Below are 7,835 nucleotides of genomic sequence, written 5' to 3'. Positions count from 1 at the left end.
GTGCTCGCTTCGGCAGCACATATACTAAAATTGGAACGATACAGAGAAGATTAGCATGGCCCCTGCACAAGGAGGCCATGCAGATTTGTGAAGCGTTCCATATTTTTTGGCCTCTATGGGAAAAGAATCTAAAAAAGAGTGGATATATGTGTATGTATAACTGATTCACTTTGCTGTACACCTGAAACTAACACAATATTGTAAATCAACTATACTCCAATAAAAAAACTTTTTTTAATCTTAAAAAAGTGAAATTAATTTCAATAATATATTTAACTTGTATCTAAAATATTATCATTTCAACATGTAATCATGTACAAAATTACTGAGGTCCTTGAAAAAATTCTTTTTTTTCGTACTAAGTCCAAGAGGTGTACTGTGTATTTTACACTTACACCACATTTCAATTTGGATGCTAAATTTTTATTGGAAATATGTGGCCTGTGTTCAGATTTCACAACATTCGCATTGAAAAGTAAGTTCACATACTCAAACTATCTCACCAATACTTATGTTTTCCAATAACTAAATGGAGAGAGTAACAACTTTTAAATTAATTTTTAGTGAAAATTAAGCACATTAGCAGTTCGGTTCCTCAGTTGCACACACAAGCTGCATTTCCAGTGCTCGGACACCCACTTGTGACTAGTGGCTACCAGAGTGTAAGCCTCTGCTGTCTGGGCCCCAGGTCCAGCACCCACTTCAGGTTCTCTCCAGTCACCCAGACTTACCCAGACCCTCTGTGCGCACATCTCCATTCAAAGGGGCTCCCCTTCCTACCCACACCCCAGCCTGTGGGAGCCACCCATGACTCATATGCGTCCCTGCTCCCCTGGCACACTTTCACCTACCGGGTCTTCCTACCAAGATTAAGTCTCCATGTATAGACATCAGCATATCAGAAAGCCAATTTGCATAGGCAAATTCAGGATCCGGAGACATATTCCCCCCACAGATTGGGGGCCCAGGAAATCGGGCCTTGTCCTCCAGTCGCCCCCTGGAGGAGGTGGAACTTCAGAATTTGCTGGGTCAGTGAGACGGAAAGGAGGACAGGGAAGGCATCCAAGCCTGGGTGGTAGGATGGTGGAGAGAAGAGGGGCTCCTGGGGTGTAGGTGAGGGGCTGGGGGGAGGTACATTTTACATATGGTTCCTTGTGTTGGAATGATTTGGTTGTTAAATAAGCACTTTAAGGGATTATTTTATATTTCATACTTTTAAATTTTTATAAATTAAATTCTTTCCCCCAGTCTGGGTTTTTCCAAGCTTCAGATCTCTGGCCGGAATTGATTTGCATAATCCCACCTCTGAGATTTAGCCCCGCTCCTCAGGACCCCCTCCTTGCCTGGTCCAGTCTGGAAGCCTCTCTGCTGGGCATTCACCTTTCCCCGTCTTCCCACTGTGGGCAGCCCCCCTGCTCTGGCCTCCCCCTCCCTGGGAACCAACCCGGCCTCGCTGCTGCTGAGAGGCTGGGATAATCCTCCCTGAGTTATTTCAAGGATTAGTCCTGCTGCCCTGTGTGCAGCTCCCACACGGTGGGATTTCAGAGCGGTGGACACCGTGCCAGGAAGGGGGTGCGGCTCCTGAAATGCAGATCCACGCAGGGTGGTGAGCACCAGGCTGTGGGGTCCAGGTTCCTTAGAGCACGTCCTGGCGCGTGGAGTTTAGCAGGAAGACGCAGGCAGCCTGCCAGGCTACGAGCTGGAGAGTCAGAGCCCGAAGCCCTAGACCCTCAGTCTCTACCTTGAAACACACACACACACACACACGTGCAGACACACACACACACACACACACACACACACCAGCCACATCACAACTTTCATAGACTAGGTGGGTCCTTTTGCCTTCGTGGGGACCTTACTCCATAAAAAATATTAAAAATCATATTTTCCATGTTTGTACACAGATGACTATATTAATATTATTTATTAAAATATCTTCAATCTGAAGTTCACTTTTCTTCTGATTTTAATGAAAATACGTTTGTGGTCCTCTGAAAGTACTGTGTTACTGTTGGCCCTGCCTGCGCCCCGCCCTCTGTTCCCAGCCCTGGTCCTTCGAGGCTGCAGAGGAGGCTGGGATTGGAGGTGGCAGGAGAGCTGTAAGGTCCACAGGTGGGTCATTTTGGACTCAGAGGGAGGCGTGGACTCTCCCTGCCCCCTTCCCTCTGAAAACGGAGAACTTCCTCCGCTGGGAGAGCCAGGTGCTGCCCCAGGAAGGACGAGTTCATGGTTTCACCGAGTCCTTCCTGCCCCCCCGAGCCCTCCCCCACCCCCGCCGATGCCACCGATGACAGGTAAGTCTGAGCAAATCTGAGGGAGTCCAGTTTTAGCATCAGAAAGGGATGGCTTCTTCCGAGCGCATCGGCCATTAGACTTCAGGCTCAAGTCCCAACTCCCTACTATGACACATGAGACCCTCTTTGGGAGGTGATATAATAGAATGGGTGAGGTGTTTATTAACAGGTGGACCTGGCTGAACTTGGGACAAGTTCTTAAACCTCTCAAACCCTCATCTTCCCCCCAATGTACATAGGAATGACGGGACTATTTTCCTCACCAAATTCTTATAAATATTGTATACATACATGTGCTTTGCACACAGTGAAACTCTATATACTCATTAGGAAATAGGATTGTTATACAAAGCAAATATACACAGAAGATCTCCCACCTCTTCTCCACAGGTCAGACACCCTATCATAACTGAGATTATAGATGTAAAGTACTAGGTGCATTGCCCGGCACAGAGCAGGAGCTCCAGAAACGGTACCCAGTATTGTGGTCTGGTTCCTACTACTTCTCTAATCTCATCCCCACCTCCCCTCTGCCTTGAACTTCAGCAACACCAAACTGCTTCTGGTCTTGTGTCACGTCCCACTCCACACCAGCTGCACATTTTCTCACCTCCTGATCACTGTAGCAGAAGCTGGCTCATCTATAGATAGACTGTATTTCCCAGCCTCCCCTGCACCTAGATGTGGCCATTTGAACAGGGTCTTGCCAGTGGAAGATGAACAAGAGTAATCCATGCTGCTGCCAGGCCTGTTCCATCAAAACTCCCACATGCTCTTCATGTTCTTTCCCTCCCCAACCCCAGAAGCCCCATGGTGAAGGTGGCAGAGCCATAGATGGAGAGAACTCAGGTGCCTGAATTAAAGCATGAAGGAAAGCCATCCATGGATTTGGGTGTTCCATTAGTGAGAAGTGATGGAACTGTTTTCAGTTTGTTACAGCAGCTAGCCTTACCTTAATGAATAGACTCCTGCCGTCTTGTGTTCACGGAATGCCTATAACCCCACCCTCCTTCCCTGGGGTAACTCCTGCTCGTCCTTTAAGCTTCGTCTCTGGCATTGCATCCTTCAGAAATCCTTCTCTGAGCAAACTTGAACAAAGGTTGGGTGTCTCCAGCAGACACTGCACAGTTGACTACCCTCCTTCTACCCTCTCCTTCCTAATAGAATCCCTATTTTGTTCAGGGAAGTAGTATCCCCAGTTACAAATACTCACGTCCCAAGACTCCTTTGTAGCTGGCTGCAGTCACCTGGTCCATTCCTGGCCAATAAGATGTAAGAAGAAGTTGCTGGATCGAGATTGTTAGGGAATCTTTCTTAAAAAGAAGTAGATTGGGCTCACATCTGCATTTTACCATTTTGCTTTGTCCTTCCTTTCTTCCCACCTGGAAGTCAGATGCAATGTCCGGAATGGAGCACACATATTACAGCCATAAGGATGAAAGCCACGTGCTAAGGCACAGTAGAAAGAAGAGTCTAGGTTCCTAAAGGCACCACGGATCAGCCCCGTTCTGCTTACCTCCAGTTCTCCTGTAACGTGGAAAATGAAACTTCTTTTTTTTTTTTTAAATTTTTTAAATTACTTTTTATTGGAGTATAGTTGCTTTACAATGTTGTGTTAGTTTCTGCTGTACAGCAAAGTGAATCAGTTATACGTATACATGTATCCCCTCTTTTCTGGATTTCCTTCCCATTTAGGTCACCACAGAGCACTGAGTAGAGTTCTCTGTGCTATACAGCAGGTCCTCATTAGTTATTTATTTTATACATAGTAGTGTATATATGTCAATCCCAATCTCCCAATTCGTCCTACCCCCCTTCCCCCCTTGGTATCCATAAGTTTGTTCTCTACATCTGTGTCTCTATTTCTGATTTGCAAATAAGTTCATCTGTACCATTTTTCTAGAGTCCACATATGAGTGATATTATACGATATTTGTTTTTCTCTTTCTGACTTACTTCACTCTGTATGACAGTCTCTAGGTCCATCCACGGCTCTGCAAATGGCACAATTTCGTTCCTTTTTATGGCTGAGTAATATTCCATATACACGGAGAAAGCCATAATTCAAAAAGATACATGCACCCCAATGTTCCTTGCAGCACTATTTACAAGAGCCAGGACATGGAAGCAACCTAAGCGTCCATCAACAGAGGACTGGATAAAGACGATGTGGTCGATATATGGAAAATGAAACTTCTAAGGCTTACAGCCCTGCGGTGAAGTTCCTGTTTGGCACAGCTGAACGCGCTCGTACGTGAATGCGGGCCCCAGCTCCCGCTCCCCGGCGCCTGTGCTCCCCGACCTGCTGCTCTCAGAACGCCATCGCACGCTGGCCATCAGCCGCTCCAGGGGCTGTTTCTCTGACTTGTTTGAAGGCACAGAGCAAGCACTCAATAAACGTGTGCTGAGAGAACAGTGACAAGGGACACTGTTGTGTTCCTCATCCTCCTTCTGAAGAAAAAAAAAGGAATCCCTAGGGGACACACAGAAGAGGCCCTCGGCCAGTGGCCTCCCTGCCCCTTTCAGTGCAGGCTCCACAGCAAGGAGAGTACAGAGTACAAGACACAGGCTCAGCCCTCGCATGGGTGAGGTCGGGGAATGCAGGATAATCACAACTAGTGCTTGGACAGCGCTTCTTATGCCCCAGCATTGTCTTTCAGTTTTGTTTTTTAAAGTGAGGTGAAAGCCACATAAAACTGAATGTCTTAAAGTGAACAATTCAGTGGCATTTAGTGCATTCACAATGTCGTTCAACCGCTCTTTCTGTGTAGCTCCAAAACCTTTCATCACCCCCAAAATAAAACCTTATACCCGGGACTTCCCTGGTGGTCCAGTGGTTAAGACCTCGTGCTTCCACTGCATGGGGCACGGGTTCGATCGCTGATCAGGGAACTAAGATCCCCGCATGCTGTGCAGCGTGGCCAAAAATTTAAAAATTAAACCTTATACCCGTTAAGCAGCCATTTCTCATTATCCCTTTCCCTCAGCTCTTGGAAACCACCAATCTGCATTCTCTGTGGATTTTCCTTTTCTGGATGTTTCATATAAATAGCATTACACGCTGGGCTAGCAGAGGCAGGTGGGGCCCCAGTGTCCACATGTTAAGATGACACTTAGCTTTTCTTTATCCAGACTGAGGTCAAAGGTTCCCACTGCAGCTTGAGTGGCTGAGGTTAAATGTCTTTGCAGTCCAACTCCTAGGAAATCTTTATTTTATTATTATTATTTTAAATTAATTAATTAATTAGGTTGCCCTGGGTCTTAGTTGCAGCAGGCGGGCTCCTTAGTTGCGGCTCCAGGGCTCCTTAGTTGCGGCTCACCAGCTCCTTAGTTGCGACAGGCGGGCTCCTTAGTTGTGGCATGAGAACTCTTAGTTGCGGCATGCATGTGGGATCTAGTTCCCTGACCAGGGACGGAAGCCGGGTCCCCTGCCTTGGGAGTGCAGAGTCTTATCCACTGCACCACCAGGGAAGTCCCAGGAAATCTTTAAAATTAAGTCTGGGATGAGCCTGTGACCAGTAGATTTGGTAGAGAACTTTGATGAAGCGTGGGTGAACGGTCTGGAGGGTGAACTGGCTGCTCTGGACTGGGGGTGCTGTCTTGCAGCACTTTTGTGAGAAAACACAGCCAGGTTGGATGTGTGATGTGGGGTATGTGGGCACGTGTCTATGTACAGACAGACATCCCGGAGCCTTTTGTGTTCGAGTACACTTTACAGATCACAGAGCACTTAGATGCCCTTTATCTGCAGCTCTCTAAAGGAGGCAGGGCAAGCACTCTTAACCACAGTTTATAAATGGGGCAGCTGAGGCCCCATCAGATGACTTGCCCAAGGTCGCACAGAGGATGAGGGGCGGAGCCCCAAGCCTGCGAGCTTTCTGTCCGGATACCTTAAGCTGCTTAGTCATTGCTCAGGTGGAGTGAGGGGGAAATGAGCTTGCAGGTTGTATTAGTCAGAAACAAAATACCATAGAGTGGCTTAAACAGCATAAATTTATTTTTCACAGTTCTGGAGGCTGGAAAGTCCAAGATTAAGGTGCCGGCTGATTTGGTTCCTGGAGAGAGCTCTCTTCCTGGTTTGTGATGGCTGCCTTTTCCCTGTGTCCTTAGTGGTAGAAAGAGAGTATCCCTTCTCATAAGGGTCCCCATCGTGGGGACCCCACCCTCATGACCTCATCTAACCCTAATTACCTCCCAAAGGCCCTGGCCCAAATACCGTCACACTGGGGATTAGGGTGTTAATGTATTAATTTGGGGCGGGGAGACACATTCAGTCTATAATACAGGTGCAAACCCATCTCTTACCCATCATTGGTGGGAACCATGTGCTACAGCCTGCAAGTCATTGGGGTGTTCAACCTAACTCTCTCCCAGGGACGGACGCAGAGGCAGGGCAGGGAAGGAGGACAAAATTCGGAGAGTATTAGGAAGAGAGTAGGGTTGCCAGATTTAGCAAATAAAAATATAAACACTTAATTCTGAATTTTAAATAAACGAGGAATGATTTTTTTAGTGTAAATGTGTCCCATGCTTTGTTTGGGACATACTTATACTAAAAAAAACAGAAAACTATTTGTTTTTTTTTCATCTGAAATTCAAATGACATTGGCGTCCTGTATTTTTATCTGGCAACCCTAAAAGAGAGGAGCCATTGGCCTCCATGAGGCAGGCCAATGGACCCCACGAAGGACTATTGCAGGATCTCTGGACAGACGCTTGCTTTATATATTTAACTTTTTAAAAGTCTTTTTAAAAACCATCGAGCCTTTTTTTTCTTGGCGTAACAAAAACGTAACATAAAATTTACCATTTTAACCACTTCTAAATGTACAGTTCGGTGGCATTACGTACATTCACATCGTGGTGCAACCATCACCACTACCAATCTCCAGAACTTTGTCATCATCACAAACTGACATGGCAAAGAAAACCAGAGCCGCACAGTCATTAAAGGGGTAAAAGCAGATTTTATTCAGGACTTTGCAACAGGGGAAAAGAGAGGTCAGTATACAACAGGGGTCAATTCCAAATACAGCGTGGACAACTGGGGACTTTTAGCCAAGGAGCCGGATTGGGGGGGATGGAAAATTACTAAGAGGGTTGGGTAATTCTTGGCTAGGATTCTTGCTGCAGGCAGGCAGGTGAGGGATGGGACGTCACCTGGGGACGGGGGAGGGAGGCATTTGGTCAGATAAGAGGGCGGGGTGGGGTGGGGGGAGGTTCTGGCTAAAACGAGTAACAAGATTCTCGCTAAAACTGGGCGACACAAGCGGAGGCCTAGTTGGAAGAGGATTCAAAGGAGCCCGACTAAAGTGTGGTCCAGGAGAAGACCGTCACGAGCTCTGTACCCGCTAAACAATAACGCCCCCTCCGTAACCGCCGTTCTGGTTCTGTTCGCATCTGACGGCTCTGGACACCTCGCGCAGCGTGGACTCCTACAGCCTTTGTCCTTCTGTGTCCGGCATTTATTTATACTTTTTAAGGCGGGGCGGGCACTGGGCGGACTCTGCGGGGAGCTCGGCCCGCAGATCCCAATCC

The 7,835-nt window shown here is 47.2% G+C and overlaps 1 non-coding gene across 1 annotated transcript; it reads left to right on the top strand.

Annotated features, from left to right (window-relative positions):
- Positions 1-107, top strand: LOC133101871 (U6 spliceosomal RNA). Its single transcript, XR_009702757.1, has one exon. It is a non-coding gene; the product is annotated as a U6 spliceosomal RNA (small nuclear RNA).
- Positions 108-7,835: the final 7,728 nt, after the last annotated feature.

Source organism: Eubalaena glacialis, chromosome 11 (genome assembly GCF_028564815.1).
Source record: "Eubalaena glacialis isolate mEubGla1 chromosome 11, mEubGla1.1.hap2.+ XY, whole genome shotgun sequence".
Classification (NCBI taxonomy): Eukaryota; Metazoa; Chordata; class Mammalia; order Artiodactyla; family Balaenidae; genus Eubalaena; species Eubalaena glacialis.
This window is presented reverse-complemented; position numbering and strand designations above follow the sequence as displayed.